This window comes from Strigops habroptila, chromosome 1, assembly GCF_004027225.2.
Source record: "Strigops habroptila isolate Jane chromosome 1, bStrHab1.2.pri, whole genome shotgun sequence".
NCBI lineage: Eukaryota > Metazoa > Chordata > Aves > Psittaciformes > Psittacidae > Strigops > Strigops habroptila.
Genome location: NC_044277.2, coordinates 2,678,835 through 2,702,037, shown reverse-complemented (window position 1 = coordinate 2,702,037; position 23,203 = coordinate 2,678,835). Strand labels below are relative to the sequence as shown.

At 45.0% G+C, this 23,203-nt stretch overlaps 1 protein-coding gene across 6 annotated transcripts in view; it reads right to left on the bottom strand.

The window, feature by feature from the left end:
* The window catches only part of TSNARE1 (t-SNARE domain containing 1), a 490,869-nt gene that overhangs the window by 459,096 nt on the left and 8,570 nt on the right, over positions 1 to 23,203 (bottom strand). For 4 of the 6 annotated variants that reach the window (XM_030512202.1, XM_030512220.1, XM_030512241.1 and 1 more), the window contains exon 2: positions 13,012 to 13,104. The gene's annotated coding sequence lies outside the window, so the exon portion shown is untranslated. The remainder of the gene's footprint in view (positions 1 to 13,011; positions 13,105 to 23,203) is intronic. The other 2 variants (XM_030512211.2, XM_030512231.2) reach the window with 1 other exon arrangement.

Genomic DNA, 23,203 nt, shown 5'->3' with positions numbered 1-23,203 from the left:
AAAAGAAAGTCCAAACTACACATGGGCTCAGAAACAGCCATCCTGGAAGATACTAAAAATATTATCATCTAAACACAGGAAGGTCAAAAAATAAACTCTTAACTGCCTTCTCGACAGAACGCAGAAAGCAAGTCTATTCTTAAGCACTCGGCAAGGCCAGTGAATTTGGGGAAAAGACAGATGGGAGAATATGTAGGAGAATATGTTCCCTGAATAATTCCACAAATAGGCTACCAAAAGTCAAGAGGGATGCTTTGTCACTAGGGATGCAGAAGTCACAGGAGATGCATTACTTGACATTCCCCAGCAGGAGATCTTCTGGAGCAGATAGAGAAGGCTTGACTACTTGTTAACACGGGACTGCCTCCAGACACTCATCCTACAGTGTTCCCATATTTGCAACCAAAATGGCCAGTCTCCCATGGTCATGGAATGACAGATGCCACTTTCTCAGCCTTTCCCAGCAACATGATGATGATCACCACAGGGAATTACAATGATACAAGAACTGGCAATGATCTACGTTGACTTTCCAATTGACTAGTCCCATTCTCCTGCCCTTTCAGCTGCTTTCATAACTTCAAGCTGTTGGCCAGCTTCAATCAAACTGGAGAGGGGAAAAAATGAAATGAAAAGAATCCTAAAACATGATTAGCACCCCAAAAGTTGAGTGAAATATTAAGGGCTGAATCAAGGAAAGATAAATGAACACCAGCAGGGACGTTTCATCAGGGATTATAGTGATAGGACAAGGGGTGATGGGTTCAAACTGAAATGAGGGAAGTTCAGGTTGGATCTAAGGAAGAAGTTCTTTACTGGGAGGGTGGTGAGGCACTGGAATGGGTTGCCCAAAGAAGTGGTGAATGCTCCATCCCTGGCAGTGTTCAAGGCCAGGTTGGACAGAGCCTTGGGCAACATGGTCTAGTGTGAGGCATCCCTGCCCATGGCAGGGGGTTGGAACTAGATGATCTGAAAGTTCTTTCCAATCCTAACTATTCTATGATTCTATGAGCCCCTGGAGCAGATCTCCATCTGCTCTCCGCACTCCATCTGCTGAAGAGCAAGAAGGCGGCACCTAGTTTCCTACAGATGTGCTTTTCACCTCCTGACACATCTTCTGCCACTTCCCATCTCTAGTTGCTACCCCCATCAAAACAAAATCATAACTTTGCCTGGTTGCCCATTTTACTCATAGGCAATCCATGTGCTGGAGAGTTGCTGTAAGTGTTGTGTTTTGGTCTATTTCTCCATAGAATCATACAATACTTAGGGTTGGAAAGGACCTTAAGCTCACCTAGTTCCAACCCCCTGCCACGGGCAGGGACACCTCACACTAGACCATGTCACCCAAGGCTCTGTCCAACCTGGCCTTGAACACTGCCAGGGATGGAGCATTAACCACTTCCAGTGCCTCACCTATATCTAACCTAAACTTCCCCTGTGTAAGTTTGAACCCGATACCCCTCATGATCTTGACATTTCTTTTGTGGCATCTTGGTTGATGTCCCCATAAATAGCAAGATCAATCTTGGTGGTGCAGCCAGCCACTACTGTTCCAGCTCTAAAGTCATTTCAGCCACTTGGGTTGCCTCTCATAGACATAATCTGTCAAACACCAGATTATCAGTATGCTGCTGCCCAAAAATCTCCTTTGAGGAGCAGATATCCCACAACAACAGGCCTGAAGTCCATGTTATTGCTCCCCAAGTATACAGTGCCCAACCAGCATATAACACAGTGTGTTTCCAACATAAACCTGCCATGCTCTGACAAATGCATCCGTCCACATTACTCTCCCATTTGATCCAGAAACTGGGACCACAAGTAAGTAGAGCAGGGGTCTGACACTTCAAAAAATGACCTGATTTTTGTCATTTTACTCCAAAAACTAGACCTACATCATTCATTGCATGAATTTGCTTTCCTATTTCAAAGATTTTTGCCATCTACCACATAGTCTTGTTTGCACTCAAGTCACAGCAAAATTGATGAATGCCAACACAGCTGGATCTCAACAGCCCTTCCACTAAACTGCAGTGTGCAAATTAAGGGAGTGCCAGAAAAACACAGCAACATTCCTGTAGGATTCCAATCAAAAGTCATCTCATGGAGATGGAAACAATCCCAGGTGCAGAGGAAGCATCCAAAGGGAGGCACACATGGCAGAGTTTGCATCAGCGCAGCTTCTAAGCAAGTCACAGCTGCCTTTATTGCAATGACCCTCATTGGCATTTCCAGTTGTGAGACAGGAAAATCAGCTGATAAAAGCATCTTTGCCTTTCAAAAAGAAGGATGAAGAAGACACAGAGGTCTATCCAAGGCATATAAGGAATCATAGAAGGATTTGGGTTGAAAGGGACTTTAAGCTCATCCAGTTCCAACCCCCTGTCATGGGCAGGGATGCCTCACACTAGTCCATGTCACCCAAGGCTCTGTCCATCCTGGCCTTGAACACTGCCAGGGATGGAGCATTTATCACTTCTTTGGACAGCCTGTTGCAGCGCCTCGCCACCCTCACAGTAAAGAACTTCTTCCTTAGATCCAGTCTGAACTTCCCATTTCAATTTGAACCCATCACCCCTTGTCCTATCACTCCAGTCCCTGATGAAGAGTCCCTCTCCAGCATCCTTGTAGCCCCCTTCAGACACTGGAAGCTGCTCTGAGGTCTCCACGCAGCTTCTCTTCTCCAGCCTCAACAGCCCCAGTGTTCTCAGCCTTTCTCCATACAGGAGGTGCTCCAGCCCCTGATCATCCTCGTGGTCTCCTCTGGACTTGCTCCAACAGCTCCATGTCCTCCTTATGTTGAGGACACCAGAACTGCAACACAGTGCTGCAAGTGGGGTCTCAAGAGAACAGAGTAGAGGGGCAGGACCGCCCCCCTCAACCTACTGGTCACGTTTCTTTGATGCAGCCATTCTTCTTTCTTTTCCACACACCAAGCTAGCTAAAGCTGTCCATGTTCTCCAGTTTCTACCACCGGCATTTATTTATCATCCTTCTCAATTCTGAAAGCAAACTCCAAGTGATGCTGCATAATCTTCCTGCAAAACTAAACTGAGATGGATGGAGGGCGAGAGGTATAATTTAAGACAGTTTATATTGCTCACGGTACCGAGAACACTGAATTCAGGCTGCAAGAAAGGTCACTGGTAAATTGAAGTCAGCAGAACACAAACCACATCTCTACAGGAAAAGGAGCTAATTTGGGCAGTCAGGGGAAAAGAACAACCAGAAAGCAAGTCTGGGTATGCAAGAACCTTCCTCACCACTGACAAGTGACCATACTCATCTTCAGCAGCCCAGAACGTCTTATGTGAAGCATACAAGATTCACAGTAGTGCCATAAATAGCAAGCATCCAGTGTGGACAGAAACCTTCTCCCTTAGCACATACATACCAACACAGGAGTTTATCTCCCATCCCCATTTTGACCAGAGAGGCCACAGAGGACATCAGAGGAGCACCTCTCCCATGAAAACAGGCTGAGAGCGCTGCGGTTGTTCAGCCTGGGAGAAGAGAAGGCTCCTTAAGGGGAGACCTTAGAGCAGCTCCAGTGCCTAAAGGGGCTACAAGAAACCTGAGGAGGGGCTTTGGACAAGGGCCTGTAGGGACAGGACAAAGGGAAATGGCTTTAACCTGCAGAGGGGAGATTGAGATGAGATATAAGGAAGAAGTTCTTTACTGTGAGGGTAGTGAGGCGCTGGCACAGGGTGCCCAAAGAAGTGGTGAATGCTCCATCCTGGCAGTGTTCAAGGCCAGGCTGGACAGAGCCTTGGGTGACATGGTCTAGTGTGAGGTGTCCCTGCCCATGGCACAGGGTTGGAACTGGATGATCTTAAGGTCCTTTCCAGCCAAAACCATTCTGTGATTCTATGAAGTGAGAAACTTCAGACTATCCAAAACAAAAACAACAAACAACAAAATCCATTTCTGAAAACAATGTAATGGAGTTCGTCTGTTCTCACTTTCACACCCATGCCTCAAACACTGTAATATTAATTCTCTGGTTCACCAAGCCCACTGTGCTCCTTTCACCACCCCACAAACCACGTCTGACTTTTCACTCTCTTGCTAATACAGCGGCCAGCAGCTCATGCTGCACATCACATCAATGAAACATTCAGTTAAAAAATAACAGCCCAAACCTCCTCCCATTGCAGGAGAGCCTTTAGTATTACAAATGATGAAAGCATGTTGCTAAAAAAAAGCAAGCTGAATTCAGAGCCACTTCTGAGAAAGTAGCAAAAAAGCCCAGCACCAAGCCCAGCCCAGCAGAATAAGGGCTGGGCTGCTCCAGGCATTGCTGGATCATCAAAAGAATTATGATAGTAGGAAAATGGGTCTCAACACCCCCAGCTAGTGGTTACCTACATCAAAGATGTTGCCTGGTTCCCATCCTGGACCTGTGTGGTGATGCTGTAGGAGAAGGATGTTGCTTGGCTCCCATCCTGGACCTGTGTGGTGATGCTGTAGGAGCAGGATGTTGCTTGGCTCCCATCCTGGACCTATGTGATGACGCTGTAGGACTGGCTCCCAGCCTGGACCTGTGTGGTGATGCTGTAGGAGCAGGATGTTGCCTGACTCCCACCCTGGACCTGTGTGGTGATGCTGTAGGAAGCAGGATGTTGCCTGACTCCCACCTTGCCCTGTGTGGTGATGCCTGTAGGAGCAGGACATTCAGAGGACACCACCATCATCTACTTGCGAGCTAGTCCTTGGGCATCTCCTTGCCCACAGCAGGATGTGTTATTCCTGCCTCATGGCTGGAAGCTAAGGGGAAGATGTTGGGATGCAGCTTCTGGGGTCAAGAAACAGCATCCTTGTGGTGAGAACAAGCATTTGGCCAGTGGTGCTTACTGAAACTGTGAGAGAAAAGAGACATCTCTGAGGTTTTTCACAACTATTTGTATGATTGATGCTGCAAAACATGAGGGATTTGGGGCTTGGGGTTTCCCCACACTTTTTGTCTGATCTAAGCACCTTCCATCTATGCACACATTAAACATGTGCTGTCTCCATCCTGCAATCCAGATGGGATGTCCTCACACTTGCACCACTGCTTCACCCACAGCATCCAGATCCATCAGCAGGAGGGTCTGCAATAGGAGGATGCACTACAGCATCACGCCTCCTATTCCCAACCTTGGGATGCAATCCTGCTACAGCAACTGTGGCTTTTAATGCTTTTTACAAGCTTCTAATTCACCCCATATTAATCCCTCAAGAGCAGCCACTCCTTCATTTTACCCCTGGAGAAACCAAGCTAAGATATTTGTGGGCTTGAACGCAAAACCCTACAGCTCCAGGCACACATTCAGGACAGAGGAGTTGCTGTTATGCAGTTCTGATATAGTACAGCATTATAACACCATCCTTGCAATAAAAGTACAGAACGAGGCTTCTAAAGATGCCTTTCGAAACTAGATGTTTCCAAGTGAATTTAGGTTTCATGACAAGCTCTTCTTGCTTACTTCTCGCTTTTTCGCATCCTTTTCTTTGGGGGGGTGCAGGCAGACAAGGGTTGTTCTTGCTCAAGCTCGAGATTAAATAAGAGGCACCCAAAACTATATTGAAAATGAACTCTTAAGGTATGGCACGCAGCATATTGCAACCAAATGCAGCTGAAAACCTCCTCACTCTCTAAAGCTATTTCAAGAAGGGCTTTCCCTTACTTGAGACATTCACACAACTTGTAAAAAGTTGAATCTCTTCCAAGTATTTTAACTCAACTGCATGGACAAACTTAGCGGCACAAAAAGGTGCCAACAACCCCATGATCCATGTTTCCACAGTCTTCCCCAGGCTCCAGAGGGCTTCCCAAAGCTGTCTGTGTGGAACATCAGGCTCCCTGAGGACCTGAAACACCCTTGCTGTAAGCTGGGCTTTGCTTCCAGCCTCCCAAGTGGCTCTGAAGCTGATCATGTTCAAGGTCAGGTTGGACAGAGCCTTGGGTGACATGGTCTAATGTGAGGTGTCCCTGCCCATGGCAGGGGGTTGGAACTAGATGGTCATAAGGTCCTTTCCAACACAAACCAATCTATGATTCTATGATCATCTCCTTGCTTCCTTTCACTCTCCAATAAATTCAAAGTTATCCAAGTAAGGAAGCAACCTTCTTGTCTTGCGCTTGCACATCTTTCAGCTCACAATAGCTATATCCTACAGCAATTCTCAAACTTAATGATTACCAGCTGGACTTCCTTCAGTAGGACACATAATCATGCAGCTCTACTCTGTCTACATGCAAGGAAGAGGTTTCTGTTGCAGCATTCAAGCTCAGTCCCTTCTCCATCATTCCTACAACATCCTGCCATACACCTCCACCAAGTTCCAGCTTCAGCCCACCCTGACAGGATACAGCTTATTTTAGGATGAGCTTTCAGACACAGTCTCTCAGCTGACTCTTGCAGACCACATCCAGATATCCCCAGAAATCTTTAGTATTGCAAAAGCAGACCATGGAGGTGTGTGTTAATACGTGTGTGTCATCCACATCTCAGCCACAGCAAATCACAAACACTGAACAGGGCCTGATACGTGCTATTTTCACAGATTCATAGAATGGTTTGGGATGGAAAGGGCCTTAAAATCATCCAGTTCCAACCCCCTGCCATGGGCAGGGACACCTCACACCAGACCATGTCACCCACGGCTCTGTTCAACCTGGCCTTGAACACTGACAGGGATGGAGCATTCACCACTTCTTTGGGCAACCTATGCCAGTGCCTCAGCACCCTCACAGTAAAGAACTTCTTCCTTAGATCCAGTCTGAACTTCCCATTTCAATTTGAACCCCTCATCCCTTGTCCTATCACTCCAGTCCCTGATGAAGGCTCCCTCTCCAGCATCCTTGTAGCCCCCTTCAGACACTGGAAGCTGCTCTGAGGTCTCCACGCAGCTTCTCTTCTCCAGCCTCAACATTCTCAGCCTGTCTCCATACGGGAGGTGCTCCAGCCCCTGATCATCCTCGTGGCCTCCTCTGGACTTGCTCCTACAGCACCATGTCCATGATGTCCATGAGGACACCAGAATTGCACTCAGTACTCCAAGTCTGACCTTTGACTACAAGGCAGACAAAGCAAGGTGATTCCAGCCTGTAAATATTCCTGACTCAGCATGTGCACACTAAAGAAGCTCAGGCCTCAAATCTTGAAGGTAAGAGTACAACAGCATTGAAGGTAAGTGCAGAACAGCATTAAATCCCTCCATTTGTTTCACCTTCAATAGACAGGAGGGAGGTGCTGACATCCAAGTGATGCTTTGCAATTCAGACAGTCTGTGTTCCATTGCCAGGCTTGCATCAACTCTGAGGTGCAGTATTATGTGTGTAAGAGAATTAAAGACAAGCCACAATCATCTCACCTGCCTCCAAAGCATCCTAGTGCTGCCAAACGCATAGGAAAAACTCTGGGTTTAATGGGGGGCTGTTCTGCTTCAGCAGAGCACAGCACGAAATGCATTTGCATCATTTTAATTTTTAACCTTCAAGTCGATTAAAAAAGGAAATTAAAGAAGAAAAAACACCCACAAAAGTAAAAAGATACAACAGTTATCATCAAGGTGGCAAGAAACTGGCACCACGTTTATCACTGGAACAGTTTGGGAGTTATCCTGAACCGGTTCGGACCATTGATCAAGGCATTTCTTTGCCTCAGCCTGCTGCAGCAAGCAGATAAAACATAGCTGCACCGTGTGCATAAAATGTGCTTGGATACATAAATCTTAAGCAAAGTGGCTTCTTATTTTGAGGCAAAAAACCAGAGAGAATTATACGTCGCATTAAATATTTTCTCCTCTGGCCTCTCCTCGACCGCCTGAAAGATCAGTGAAAGTGCTTTTGCATAAAGCAGGCAGAGAGAAGCGCTTTCCAAGTAAATAAATAAATAATGAGGCCACTCTTGGCTTCTAATATGATTTCGAAAGCAAACGAACATAGCAATTGAAAGATTCCCAGAGTGAAAAGGAAGAGGATGCAGAAGGCTTAATCATCCACTTACAAGGTAACGAAACGGATTCCTCAAGTTTTAACGTCTCTTGCATGATGTTAAGCGCTCATCACAAGTATTAGAGGCTGCAGCAAGCTGAATAGTTTTCCCTGCCCTCGCACAGGAATATGTGCACATCTCTCCCTTGTACTCACATAAACACGCTTTGTGCTTCCATCACTTTTCTATTTGCAAAGAGATCAAAATGAAACTAGAAACGATCATACTGTGGCTTTTAACACCTTCCTCTCCCTATGAAGGTCTCGCTATCCTGCTATCAACAACCTCTGTCCGACTACACTGCGATGTCTGGAAGCAATGAGCACAAGGTCTTTGCATGCTGACCAATAACATGACTCTCAGCAATGAGAGAGCATCACTGGGTTCAACCAGTCTCCCAGTTACCAAACACAAATGGAACTGGGGGAGAGGAGAAGAGAGATCACCCCACCAAGCAACCTCAAGACCTACTTTGTTCACCATCAGACTGCCCTATATCATGTCTTTTAAGGCACGGGAGGAACTGTTCCCTTCAAAACCCCATCTATTTGGTTTCTAAGAGAGACATTTTTTATGATGAGGGTGGTGAAACACTGGCATAGGTTGCCCAGAGAGGTGGTGGATGTCCCATCCTTGTAAACATTCAAGGTCAGCTTGAACAGGGCTCTGAGCAACCTGGTCTAGTGGAAGGTGTCCCTGCTTACGGCAAGGGAGTTGGACAAGGTAACCTTTAAAGGTCCCATCCAACCCAAACCATTCTATGATTCTTAGTTCTCTAGAGAGCAGCAAACCATTTCAGCAATGGTGAACTCAGAGGACCTTTCCAAGCTGTGCTGTTGGACAGCAGCTCAGTGGAATTATACCTCCTCCTTCCCACAGCACCAGAGTGAAGCACTCAAATGCTCTTCTACTTTGCCCAGCCAATGCCAAAGACGTTGGGCTGACTTCCAGCAACACAGTCTGGAACGGAAATCTCAGCTCCAAGCAAAGCTGTGATAGGAGACAATCATAGAATCAACTAGGTTGGAAAAGACCTTTAAGATCATCAAATCCAACTGTTAACCTGGCACTGCCAAGGCCACCACTAAACCATGTCCCTACATGCCCCATCTTTCAAGTATCTCCAGGGATGGTGACTCCACCACTGCCCTGGGCAGCCTGTTCCAATGTTTCACAACCCCTACTGTGAAGGAATTGTTCCTCATCTCCATCTAAACCTACCCTGGTGCAGCTTGAGGCCATTTCCTCTTGTCCTGTCACTTGTTAGGTGGGAGAAAAGACCGACCTCACCTCACTACAACCTCCTTTCAGGTAGTTGCAGAGAGCAATAAGGTCTCCCCTGAGCCTCCTTTGCTCATGGTGTAGACCAACATCCCCAGGACCTTTTCCATGAGCAGCTTTCCAGCCACTCTTCCCCAAGCCTGGAGCGCTGCATGGGGTAGTTGTGGCCCAAGCACAGGACCCAGCACTGAGCCTTGTTGAACCTCATAGAATTGGCCTTGGCCCATCAATCCAGCCTGCCCAGATCCCTCTGTAGAGCCTTCCTACCCCCAGGAAGATCAACAGTCCCATCGAACTTGGTGTCCTCTCAGGGCACACTTGATCCATGAACCTCCTGGAATGTTTCCCCTCTGCTGTATTGTATTTCCAGCAGATGTGGTAAGTTGAAGTTCACTGCAAGAACAAGGACTGGCCATTGTGAGACTTCTCCCAGCTGCTTACAGGATATTTCTTCTGTCTTTTCATCCTGGTTGGGTGGTCTATAACAGACTCCCACCATGATACCTGCCTTGTTGGGCTTCACCCTTATTCTTACCCATAAACATTCAACCCTATTGTCATCATCATTAAGCTCTAGACAATCAAAACATTCTCTAACACACAGGGCTACCCCACCACCACCTTCCTTGCCTATCCCTTCTCAACAGCTTATAGCCATCCACTGCAACACTCCAGTTGTGCCACTCATCCCACCATGTTTCCATGATGACAACTATGTCACAGTTTTCCTGCTGCACAAGGGCTTCCAGCTCCTCCTGTTTGTTACCCATGCTACATCTATTGGTATAGATGTACTTCAACTGGGCTATTAATCCCACCACCTTTTCCAGGAGAAAAGCCCTAATTCCTACATGACCATTCTCACACACTTCCATAGTTTCTAAAACATCAATAACCCTTTGCTGCCACATGGATCTCCATTCCCTACCTCCACTAAGGCTGCAGACCTCACTAGCCCACCAGGCCTCAAATACTGAAATGCTGCTACCAGGCTTATCTCTAGTGAGCCTGGCTTTATCCTTTTCCCCCTTCAAATCTAGTTTAAAGCTCTTTCAGAGAGCCCTGATAACTTGTGTGCAAAGATCCTTTTCCCCCTTTGACACAGGTGTACCTGTTGCCTGCTGGACTGGTATAATGTAGACCAACATGATCAAACCCCAATAAAACCCCCATGACACCAAGCTCAGAGCCAGGTATTGATCTGCTGGGTCTTCCTGTGTCTGACTCCATCATATGAAGACAATCTGAGAACATTGGGGCTGTTCAGCCTGGAGAAGAGAAGCTGCGTGGAGACCTCAGAGCAGCTTCCAGTATCTGAAGGGGGCTACAAGGGTGCTGGAGAGGGACCTTCATCAGGGACTGGAGTGAAAGGACAAGGGGTGATGGGTTCAAACTGAAACAGAGGAAGTTCAGGTTAGATATAAGGAAGAAGTTCTTTACTGTGAGGGTGGTGAGGTGCTGGAATGGGTTGCCCAAAGAAGTGGCAAATGCTCCATCCCTGGCCGTGTTCAAGGCCAGGTTGGACACAGGGGCTTGGAGCAACCTGCTCTAGTGGAAGGTGTCCCTGCCCATGGCAGGGGTTTGGAACTGGATGATCTTTAGGTTCCTTTCCAACCCAAACCATTCTATGATTACCTGCAGTTGGAGGGACCAAGGCAAACACTACTTGTGCTGCTGGTCCCTTAACCAGTCATCCTCAGACCCAAATGCAAAAGAGCTGATAGGAGAGAGAGAAATCACTGCCCTTCTCAATTGAAACAGGAGGGAAATAACTTGCAGTACTAAAAGAAGAAAGCAACAACAACTATCCGAAACCCCACAAAAACCTCCAACAAATAGAAACAAAAGCTAAGAGGTGAATAATTCATTTAGGCAATGTGCAGTGCCCACGCTCCACCTGAATTGTGTAAGCTGAAGGTTTGCAGTTTAATCAGAGCCATCATAAAAAGAAAAGCCGGAGTTGAAAGTACAAGATTTATCTTGAGTAAAAGAAATGGGTTTCTCAGGAAGGCATTTTCATTTCAAATAGACAAAAAAATACGTTGCAGTTTGACAAGTGACCAGTAAGGGGAGTCGGTGCCTATAGCTTTGACTCAACCACGCATATGCAGGTTTGGGTGGAGGAAACTCGAATAAACAACTCTGAGGTAGAGGCATTGAGAAAACATTGATGAATGCCAGAACATGCTAGAGGAAGATGGACAGAAAGAACCATGTCCAGAAAACCCACTAACCTGGAACAGAGAGAGATACTACGGTAGGAAAATGCCATGGTTTTGATTGGAAATGGGTATTTCTCTCCCTGCGAGACTTAATGAAGAGGATTTGATGGAAAGCACTTGGAAGAAGAAAGCAAAAGACAAACAAAATCAAGTCAAGACAGAGCTTGTGATAAGAAAATAAGAGTTAAATCTCAATGTACTTCTGGGTATACTATTCTGATGGCAGCATGCTTCCCAGAAAAGACTTGGGCCAATTCCTCTGTGGCCTTGAAGAGATATCTAGGAGGGTATTAGATAGTTGGGAGAAGACTTCAGAAGACAAGGGCTAATCAGACACCTTATCACTGAGCCCAAGCACTAGAAACAAACAAGAAAAAAACATAAATAAAGGCCTATTTAAAGAATATAAAATAAAAACCTCTTGCAAGGAGTGGGATTTAATGATACGATACTGTATCTAAAGAAAAATGCCAGCAGTAGGAACTCATTAAGCGTTGTATGAGGAACAGCAGCAAAATCACTATTGCATCTACAGCCATGCTGGGCCCGGGGCTGCCACCGGCTATGGGCCCATGGGGAGCTGCTTGTGTTCCTTTTTCCCCTTAATCTCATTACCCTTGTATTTACTCCGTTGTTGGTGATTACTCAGGATGTTAACAGCCATGCTTTTTGCATGCTATTGACTGAATGGTACAGATTTGGTTAGCTCTGCATACAAAATGGGGCTGGAATATGCCAAGGCTCCCCATGCTATGGGAAATGGATGTAGAGAAATAAAATCCTTTTTAAGGATTTGTTTCAAAGACCATGATTTCTTAAATAAGAATTAAGTGCAAGATAACCAACTGATTCAGTTAAATACATAAAACCCTTCCCATTTTCTAATTGTGAAATACTTTTCGAAGTATTCTATGAAGAAGGAACAGAGCCCAAACCAAAAATACCTAAGAAAAGGCTTATTCCCTGTGCTTAAGTTGAAGCACATGAAACAACTGTTCTAGCCGCAACAGAAATTACTGTTAATGGTACTCCAGGTGGGAAAAACAGATGTAGTTTAAGAAAACTATTTCTGCTGATCAAAAGCTCTATAGGTTTTACAAATTCAGTCTGTTTGTTACACCTTGAGAAATGAATGTTTCACTGACCATCTGCTCCTAGCAGAGAGCACCCGTTAACGCTCGCTTTGGTCAGAAAGCCCAACTCAAAGCCAATGCACCATGAGAATGGGACATCTGACATCCCAGAGCTTAACAAACCAGCAAAGCCAGGCAAGATCAACTGCAGGGGAAGATTAGGATGGAGATCACCCAGTATTAACCAGTTAAAACAAGGAAACCACCCGCAAGAGCAGAAGACACCATCCAGAGGTGAACATCTACAAGTGCTGATGTTTTGTAGATTTCAGAGGCTGAGTCTACATAATCAAGAAGTTGAAGGGATATGGATAAAAACAACCAAACCAAAAGAAAGAAGCTGAAACAGGAAAGATTGTCAAAGAAAGAAAACAGCCAAAAATATCTCACCCACAATATTATTCCTTTGTGTTGTGAAGCCACTTGTTCGGCACTAAGCAGCAATACCCAGTGGAGCCACGGCCCGTCTCAGCAGTGTTGTCTCTGTCAGGAGAAAGGAAATAAAATGGAAATCAGAAGTTCATACAGGTTTTTTATCTGCTGTTTTCCCCCCCAGTCTGAAGCACACGTATTCCCAAGACTCAGGTTTTAGCCATATCTTTAGGTTTGACTTTGGGAGTTTTCACACCCTGTGAAATACTTAAAGAGAAACGTACACATTAGGCAATGTATATATTGTATATCTACTTTTGGCCTACAGAAAATCTCCTGCTAATGTAACATATGGATAAAAAGCCCTCAACCCAAACCACTCCTTCCATTTAATTTCAGATGCAAACATTAGGGAACGCCCAGTGAAATACAACAAGTAATTTGTAATCTGCAATTCATGATTTCATAGAAATACCATTTCCCTCTGCTTCATGATCTCATGTTTTATATTCAACCTCAGCCAGTTAAGCAGGATCTGTCAGCATTTTCCCTATGTTCCTACAAAGGGAAAGTCCATGCAACTGAAGGGATTGCTAAACTAGAAGCACACAACCAAGTGGACCCAGCACTGGATGAGTTCCCAGCACAGAAGAGCAAAACCTTCGCTAGGATGGTATAACACAAAGCCACGCAGGGGACTCGTGCCTTTCTAACAGCAGCCAATTTGTTTTAAAGCAAGGTTAGCAGACTGAAAAATCATTATGGTATCTTCAGAATTGATTTTTAACTAAAAATACACAGAAAGAGGAAAAAATAAATACTACTTTGGGGAAGATTATTCAGACATATGCACATGCTTGTGTATCGAGCAATAGACAGAGATATCGTATCTACATAGACAGATACACAACTGCATATTTTGGAACAAAATCCATAAAGATCTGATAGCTGAAATAACTCGGGAGACTCTAGTTAATGATGGAATAAACCCATTTCACACACACACACACTTTAACAACGGATTTTACATCCCAAAATTGGAAACCAATGCTTCGGAAGGAATTTAACATGGTTTTAATGCAGTTTATTATGCTTTAATAAAATATAAAATAGCAAGTAAGAAAAAGAATGATTTAGGTAACTCAGGTAGAGGCAGTTTTACACTGTGTAAAGTTAAGTATGTAGAAGAAATTATTTACTATGATAGTAGTGAGGCACTCATAGGTTGCCCAGAGAAGCTGTGGCTGCCCCATCCCTGGCAGTGTTCAAGGCCAGGTTGGACACAGGGGCTTGGAGCAACCTGCTCTAGTGGAACCTGCTCTAGGGGGTTGGAATTGGATGAGCCTTAAGGTCCCTTCCAACCCAAACCATTCCATGAACTGCTGAAAACGGCTCATTTTAAGCAGGAGCAGCATCATCACACTTATCATCAATGTTTTCTTATCCCTTCCTCAGATGGGATGAAGGAGAAAGTCAGATCACATGGGATGACACTGAATGGTGGAGAGAGCAGCAAAGGGTGCTGAAGGAGCTCCTGCCCTGAGTTTTCATACCCATAGAAAAACCACACAATTACAATTACCCTGTTTTCTTCTTCAACGAGCACAATCTATTTCAATACCCTCAAAAGCCAACAGCAGAAGCTCCAACACATACGAAAAACCATTAAGGGCCTTTAAGTTCAAAGTACAGGGACTGGTGCCGGCTTTCAAAGACAGGGTAAATAAGTAAGACCTTTAAATTTTAAGATGTTCCTCAGCAACGCCTTGTCATGCTACATCACACAACACTTCTTCCTCGTATTTCTCTGGCCAAAGGTCAAAATTCATCTTCCCAAGAGACAAAGCATCCTATAGAGCGAGCAATGAAACTCTTGCATCCAACTACCTCAGGAGCAATGCCCATCTCCATCTGGAGACCTTCCAAACATCAAGACATGCTCCGATTGCTCAAGGAGGCAGCCCTCCCTCTTTGTAATCGCAGCACAGCAACACACAAAGCATGTGCATTGGCATCACAGAGATGCAGGACTCCTTGTCCAAATCCTGTTCCTCCTCTAACACATCTAAGGAAGCATCAATAGGAAGTACCTTTCTCTACTGGTTCACATTTACACATTGGCAGACAGAAAGTCAATAATCAACAATCCTCGGAGTGGTTTTCTGGGGTTTGTGGGTTTGTTTTGGCTTTTTGTGGGGTGGGTTGGTTTGAAATCTATTAGAAAAGATGTAAAAGCAGAGATCCCTCCAGCCCTGCCATCACATACACAGGAAAGTCATTCCATGACCACTTGGTACCACTTTCCATGTGCTACCAAGTTCCCAAAGACCAATACTGAGCAAGCTACAGAAAGCAATGCTGGCAGCTGCAGTTACCTATTTTCATCTGATTGATTACTCCTTTCATTTGTAAGAGATGAAACAACTAATACTGCAACTTAAGGTGAGGGAAATGATTTAGAAACCTTATCTCAAGCAATCTCACATAGAACAATCCTGCTCCAAATGAAAACAGCTGGACACAGAGTCCAGCACTGAAATCTCAGGGCGTTCATGGCTCCTAAAGGAAGGGTTTTCTATCACCTTCATGTAAACTTGAGTCAAGCATTTTTAAACTGCAGAAACCAGTAATCATTTTGATTTTTCAGAACAAGCTAAGCCATGACACATCCCATCCTGCCAAGTGGAGGTTCAGGTCCTTAACCATAGAAAACTGGGGGTCCAGCTTTGCATAAGTATCAACATTATACAATCATAGAATGGTTTGGGTTGGAAAGGAGCTTAAAGCTCATCCAGTTCCAACCCCCTGCCACGGGCAGGGACACCTTCCGCTAGAGCAGGTTCCTCCAAGCCCCTGTGTCCAACCTGGCCTTGAACACTGCCAGGGATGGGGCAGCCACAGCTTCTCTGGGCACCCTGTGCCAGCGCCTCAGCACCCTCACAGGGAAGAACTTCTTCCTTAGATCTAACCTGAACTTCCCCTGTTTCAGTTTGAACCCATCACCCCTTGTCCTATCACTCCAGTCCCTGATGAAGAGTCCCTCTCCAGCATCCTTGCCCATCTCTCAGAGCACCCAACAGTGCAGGCAGCCCTAAGAGGAGGAAAACCAACACTGAAGTTATCAACACGCACTGTAACACACATGAGACTTCTTATTGACCCATCTTCTCCTTATCTCATCCTCCCACCCTTCCTATCCCACGGATCTATCTGTTTTCTTGTCTGATTCTATCTTGTCAGGTGGTTTCTTTGCAGCAGGGTCTCTCTTTCTGCTGGAAACCATATAGGAATGCAAGAGGGACGTGCAACCGTAGGAACAACTCTGTTACGGGGAGGAATTAATGACAACTCTGCCTACCTGCAGGAGTTTTTGGGGTTTTTTTTAAGCCATCGTGTCTATAACTCATATGATGTCAGTACAGGAATATCACGCTAAAGAGCTGGAATGTAAGGGGCGGGTTTTCCTCGTTTCTATGGTTATAAGCAATTTTAATGACCAACCTAAATAAAAAAAGCTGGAAGAGAGAGAGAAAGTAGGAAGGAGGGAGGTGGGCGTTTAATTTTGATTGACAAAACATAGCATAACTAGTTAAGATCTGTCAAATGCCTGCCGAGGATCACAAATCCTCAGCATCGCATGGCAGACAGAATTAGTCTAAATGCAGTGCTTTAGAAGAAAGCTTTCTTTCCCAGTGAGATCAGAGTTCACCGTTTCAGCTTCCCCACACGAAGCAGCTGATATCATAGTTACCAAAAAAGCCAAGGTAGGGACAGAAAGAAATATATAGCTCCTATTATTTATGAGATTTTCAAATGTTAACATGCTACAATGCCTTAACTTTTGTTCCTGGCCAATATACATATACATATATGCATATATTTTTATATATATATTTATATATATTTCTATATATAAAAACATATATATAAATACACACACCTCTTCATCAGGGACTGGAGTGATAGGACGAGGGGTGATGGGTTCAAGCTGAAAGAGGGGAAGTTTAGGTTGGATATAAAGAAGAAGCTCTTTACTGTGAGGGTGCTGAGATGCTGGCACAGGGTGCCCAAGGAAGTGGTGAATGCTCCATCCCTGGCAGCGTTCAAGGCCAGGTTGGATAGGGCCTTGGGTGACATGGTCTAGTGTGAGGTGTCCCTGCCCATGGATGATCCCTGTCCCTGGATGATCTTAAGTTCCTTTACAACCCAAATCCTTCTATACCATAATTCTATATACATATATGTATTTTAATTACATATATATATAATTAAAAAAGGGACAGCATTCCCAAGATTGTCAACTACCACAACAACAATTTGAAAGGCATTATCAACAGCATCCCTTTGGAATCACATCTGCATCACGTTAAATGCTGTATAAATACAGAGTAAGGAGATGACTCCTGCTTTGAAGACCTTAAAATATGAGATTGAATGCAGAGAGAGTTGAACACAGACTGGATGGGAAACATCAGGAAACACTGAGACAACCTTGGGAGACAGAAAACACTGGTGTGACAGTTGGCTCTGAGGTTCCTTGAAGATACACTATCAAAACCAGCAAGGTTTGGGGAAATTAAAGCATCATTACGTATGTTCATGGGTGATTTCATCAGGATAAAAGAATTTCGAGACTTGGAGCATTTCAAAGTTAGGAACAGAGATTCATGACCTCAAAGGGAAGAGTCAATATCTCAATGAGGCATAAGGCAGCACAAGAAGAGCTCTGGAAGACGTAACCAGCAGCTTATGTTTAATGCCAAAGAGATGCAGGAACCGCAAAGGACAGACACAAGGAAGATTTAAGACGTGCCTGAACCGAGCTACAAAGATGATTTTCTTCTACTCGCTCAGCACTGTTGAGACGCAAGCAGGACACAGTGAGCTCCAAAGGGCTCATGTGAGCTCATGAGACCACCACTTTCTGAGTTTCTATGCACCTTCCTGTGATGTTTTAAAAGGCTCTGCTGTTTTATCAGACTCTATTTAACTTTTAAGGAGGGGAAAACTATGCAAGAGAGGCCGGGGTTACAAAGGAGGGAAGACAACAGCTCCCGAGACGCCTGCCAACAGGATCTGCACTTAAACCATTCAGTTTTGGCAGAGAATACCCTCAAAATATGATATTTAAAAGTCTTATGGTATTGGAGCATATAATTAAAGTAAAAGGACACAAGTGAACTAAGAGTGATCAACACAAACTTGTACCAAAGTCAGAACATGTTTCCACAAAGTCTCAGCCACCTGGTTCTTCCATGCTACATTGAAAGGACAAAAAATTAGCTACCAATTACTTTCATTTCCATTGAAGATCATCCCTTTCAGCCTCTAAAAGGTACAGATTTGTACCTATCTCATAGAACTAAAAAAACAAACACACCAGCAATACAAACCCCAAACCAAACCCAAAACACACAAGAAGTTGCCTCATTTACTGCCAGCTTCCAATCCTAGAGCAATATACTTATTGTGATACAAACCCTTCTTTCCCTCAACAATGCCCAAGCTTCGCAATATAAGAAACAACAAAAAAACCTAAAAATTAGTATTTCTTGAAGAACCACAGTAGTCGCTTCTCAAGAACTGGAATATAAGGAAGAAGTTCTTTACTGTGAGGGTGGTGAGGCGCTCGAACAGGTTGCCCAGAGAAGTGGTAAATGCTCCATCCCTGGCAGTGTTCAAGGCCAGGCTGAACAGAGAGCCTTGGGCTACATGGTCTAGTGTGAGGCGTCCCTGCCCATGGCAGGGGGTTGGAACTGGATGATCTTTAGGTCCTTTCCAACCCAAACCATTCTATGATTCTATGACTCAAATCCACTTCTCACTGCAGCAAGTCCACCGACCTCTGTCTCTTAAAACTCTCCATTTGCAAGTAACTAAACAAAACCTGCATGGAATTGATTCCTCCAGCAGTTATACCCTAAAAAAGCACAGCAGCACTCACACATTAAGCTACCTCTTGCTACCAGTAGCTAAATTCATGATACAAAACTTTGCACATCTGGGTACAGATTCCTCAATTTTAAGTGCAAATTTCAAATGGCCTCTTAAGTCATAAAAATCTATCATCACTGTGATGTACAATGAGGAAAACCAAGCTCCAAGGCACGTTCTCCCCCTATTCTATTGGGCCTGTTGGGTTCACTCCAGTCCAACCATGGCCCGTGATGATTTGATGGGGTGTAAAAGTCCAATGCACACCTCAGCTCAGATTATTTAAGTGAGAAATCATACATGGGTGATAAAAAACATTGCAGATGCAGTCTTCCAGCCTTCCTATCCAATGGCTGAGGATGCTGTAATGGTCCACAGGCAAAAACATTTGGTCAGCTCTGTCCAGGAAACATCTATGTTAGTAAACCCATCACCAGCACACAGGAATCACTCAATTATTATGGTTATAATCTAGTTATGGGGGATACATGTGAGAGAAGGGGGAGGACCTGAGCTCTTGCTAGTGTTCAAGTCATCAAGGACATCTTAAATGCATCATGAAGAGATACCACAAGTCAAATAAGGTTCAAAAGTTGGATCGACAGGAATATTGGGCAAGAGTGGGTAAGAAAAGAAGGTAATGTCAGTGCAGAAGAGGTTAGAACTTCCACGTGCTTTTCAGTCCTCAAATACTAAATATGGCAACTTTTGGCCTGTGGTTCCATGGCACGTGATAGCTTCTCTTGATGTCCCTCAGTCCTTACTGAAGCAGGATCACTGCTTTACCTTGCTGAAACCCCACATAGCTGCTGAGCTGTAGCTGTTGAATACAAGTGAACTTGAGGGGAAAAGAAGGAGAAATGGTACCTCTGACTCGTACTGATGGACACGGGACTGCTTGGACAGTCGCAAAGCAAGGACCATGAAACCACTGCTTTGGTTCTCCTAATTTACTGCCGTTTCCTTCCCAATAGTGCCACAATGAAGTCATTAACCAGGAAAACAAAACAACAGTAACAGAAAAGTGATTCATATTTTACCCAATTTCTTAGTGCAAGGTTCCAAACAGCCAAACTGCCCATCACCAACTTGAAGATGAAAGTCAAAGCACCCCTGAGTCAGCCAGCACAATCTCATTTATTATCAGCCTCTAAACCTCCCAACCCAACTCTGCAGCCATCAGAGCCACCTCTTCCCGGGACAGTGCCCAGGAATGGCTTGCAAATGCAATGCAACCGGATTTATTGCTTCTACAACCCTGGAAATTCAAGTTCCAGCAGTGACGTTACATTTGGTTTTACCAATGCTCATCTAATACCTTTTCAAAGGTGCGTACGTTTCACCCTGTTGGCTTCCAACACTGAATTACAAGCTCTGTTGAGCTTCAGAATAAATGAGACCAGTGTGTGCCCCTCTGGGCAAAAATCCCTTGCTGTAATCTTTATTCAAAACACTTTGCTCCGGAGCCTTGCATCGCGTTGCCAAAAATCACCTTGAGGTTTGCTCTTTAGATGGCAATTTGCATCTCAACGTTTTACTGCAGAGCTTATCCAATGTCCCCGCTATTATTTTAATACTCCACTGTGGGCGGCCCCCTGAGTGGAGCACAGAAGTACAAGCTAAAAATACTCCTGTCTTCCCCACCGGCTCCACGCATGACCACAGCTAACACCGGCTCGGGTGGAAAACCAGGAGCAATGGCATCCATCCGCTTCTTGAGGGGGATACACAAGCTCCAAAGCACTCAAAAAGCAAGCTAAGAAGCAGCAAAGTCTCTCTGTGTGGATGGAGGAAGGATGCACGCAGCAGCTGGAGGAGGAAGATGATGCAAAGAGCCAGCTTTGCAGTCAAGGAAAGCAGGAGAGGTTTATCCGAGCGCGAGGCGTACTTGGGAAAACACATTAAGAGGTAATAAAGCAGGTGAGGGAGGCAGCGCCCGGGACATGAATTTAAGATGATGCTGAACAGAGGAAAGAAACCTCATGCTCAGAATAGGAGTTATCCCAGGTGAGCACGAGCACAGCTTGATTCATGCCCCAAAAGGGACACCCCGGTCCCACCAGCAGCACCGTGTGGATGAAAGCACACCAAAACCACATGGATTGCAGGTTTTGCTGTGCCCTCACCCCCTCGCTCAGCAAACCCCAGTCTCGGAGGTTGTAATTATTTTTGACAAGGTGTAAACAGGTCCAGGAAAAGCAACTGAAAACCGGAGTTATTTACAAGATGTGATGCAGGGAACCAGCAGTGGAGCCCAGCTACCAACACAGCTAGGGCAAAGTCACCCTCATCTGTTTAGAAGAGTGACTTTGCAACGTGACGTGCAGCCACCCAAGCAGAACCACCCTTGGTGTGCCCAGGAAGGCAAGTAATGGAAATGGAACACAATGAACCACCAGAAAACATTGCTTCGGTCAACTAAAAGGCCTTTATCATGGGGCTGGTAGAGTTTGAGATGGCATCCATCACGATGACGTTCACCCAGCCCTTAACTGACCGTGACAACCCTCTCCGGGCTACGGGAGAAGAGCAAGGACAGGAGGTCCGTAAGTCTTCCTCTATCAAAGCTGTTCTAGAGGGAGGCAGCCAAGTGGCTCCATCTGCATGTTAAAGACTGGTGAAGACCACTCATTGCCTTACCTTGAAGGCCACTGCCTGTTTCCAAGGAGTTGGATTATTGCCTCAACCCAGGAAGAACCACAGAGTTTCAAAAGCAATTTGCTTGCAAAGAGCAAAGCTTTATCATCTCAGTCTCATTTCAGCTGGCAGAGAAAGGCAACAAAAGCTGAACCCTTCCATTGTACTCCAACGGGGCTGAAGCAGCCAGCAGCATCCCAAGCCCATGAAGCAACCACCAAGGGAAACACAGAAACTCTTTCTGGTCTTGCCAGGAGCCAAAGGGAAAGGGATAGTCAAAGCCAGGAGGCGTGTGGACTGCTTTCTACACACTCTCTTTATATTCTGTGTTCAAATGCATCACAAACAAGACAAAGACCCATTGCCCTGTTTCCAAATATAGGCTTATAGTAAATTCTACCTAATTTTAAAAAGCATAATGCACTAGGTAAGGAGCTAGACAAAGAGAGAAGAGGAAGCCTGTAGACCCCAGAGCCCATGGGACATCTCTCTATATAGGAAAGGAAACAAAGGTACACCTGTACAAAGGTTTCCACGCACAAAGAAGAGGATCTTTACAATTCAACTGCAGGTGTTTCCATGAGCAGGGTGGGCAAAACAAATACAGATTGAAATCTTCTCCATTGCCCTACGTTTGGGGCAAAGGAGAAGAAACCCAACTGCTTGAAGCTCTAAAGATGCTCATCAGGAAAGTGTCTGTAGCAAGATGTCAATCTGCTCTTTCACATTCAAAGTTGCAACAACCTTTTTTTACTGTAATACTGCAGTCCTGTTTACACCACTTACTAAGATGCATCTCCAAGGGCACTTGCTTGGGTAGCAACCCATTACATTTAGGGAAGAACAACACATACCTATGAAACTCCCCCGTGATGCATGACCAATACTTACAGAGGGTTTTGGAAAGCATGCACTTGTTCTCTAAACCAGAAGTGTCAAAAAGCTTAGGACAGCATTTCTGGGCCTTCGACACCCACATTTTGCCACCTACTTCCATCTTTGCAGTTAATAGAAGTGGAAGGTCCTTGACATTGAGAAATCGAGGCACTAACATGCAGTGGCCTCGGCACAACTTTAAGCACCATCATTTTAATTACTTTTCTGCCTTCTTTACCATTAGGAAAAGTAGTCCTGGTAAAATGACTTGATTTTTCACTGTCACAACAAATCTGGACAGCTTTACAACCTGGAGGAGATGGTGCGTAAGAGGACGGTGAGCATTAGCAGGCTGGACATGCTTCCCTGATCATAGCTATGCTTATTCGCCTGCCCACACTGATCTTTCTGCTCTGTCCACAGTGGAGAAAAGACTGAAACTGTCAATTCTTTAAAATAAATGGAAAAAAAACAGCATAAAAGCAACCAAAAACACATGCAGTATTATTAGTTATGTGGATTTCATATGTATACGATCTTATGCCCTATATTACAGATATCAAATGCTGATTAGAATCATAGAATGGTTTGGGTTGGAATGGACCTTAAGATCATCTAGTTCCAAACCCCTGCAATGGGCAGGGACACCTCACACTAGACCATGTCATCCAAGGCTCTGTCCATCCTGGCCTTGAACACTGCCAGGGATGGAGCATTTACCATTCTCTGGGCACCCTGTGCCTCACCACCCTCACAGGGAAGA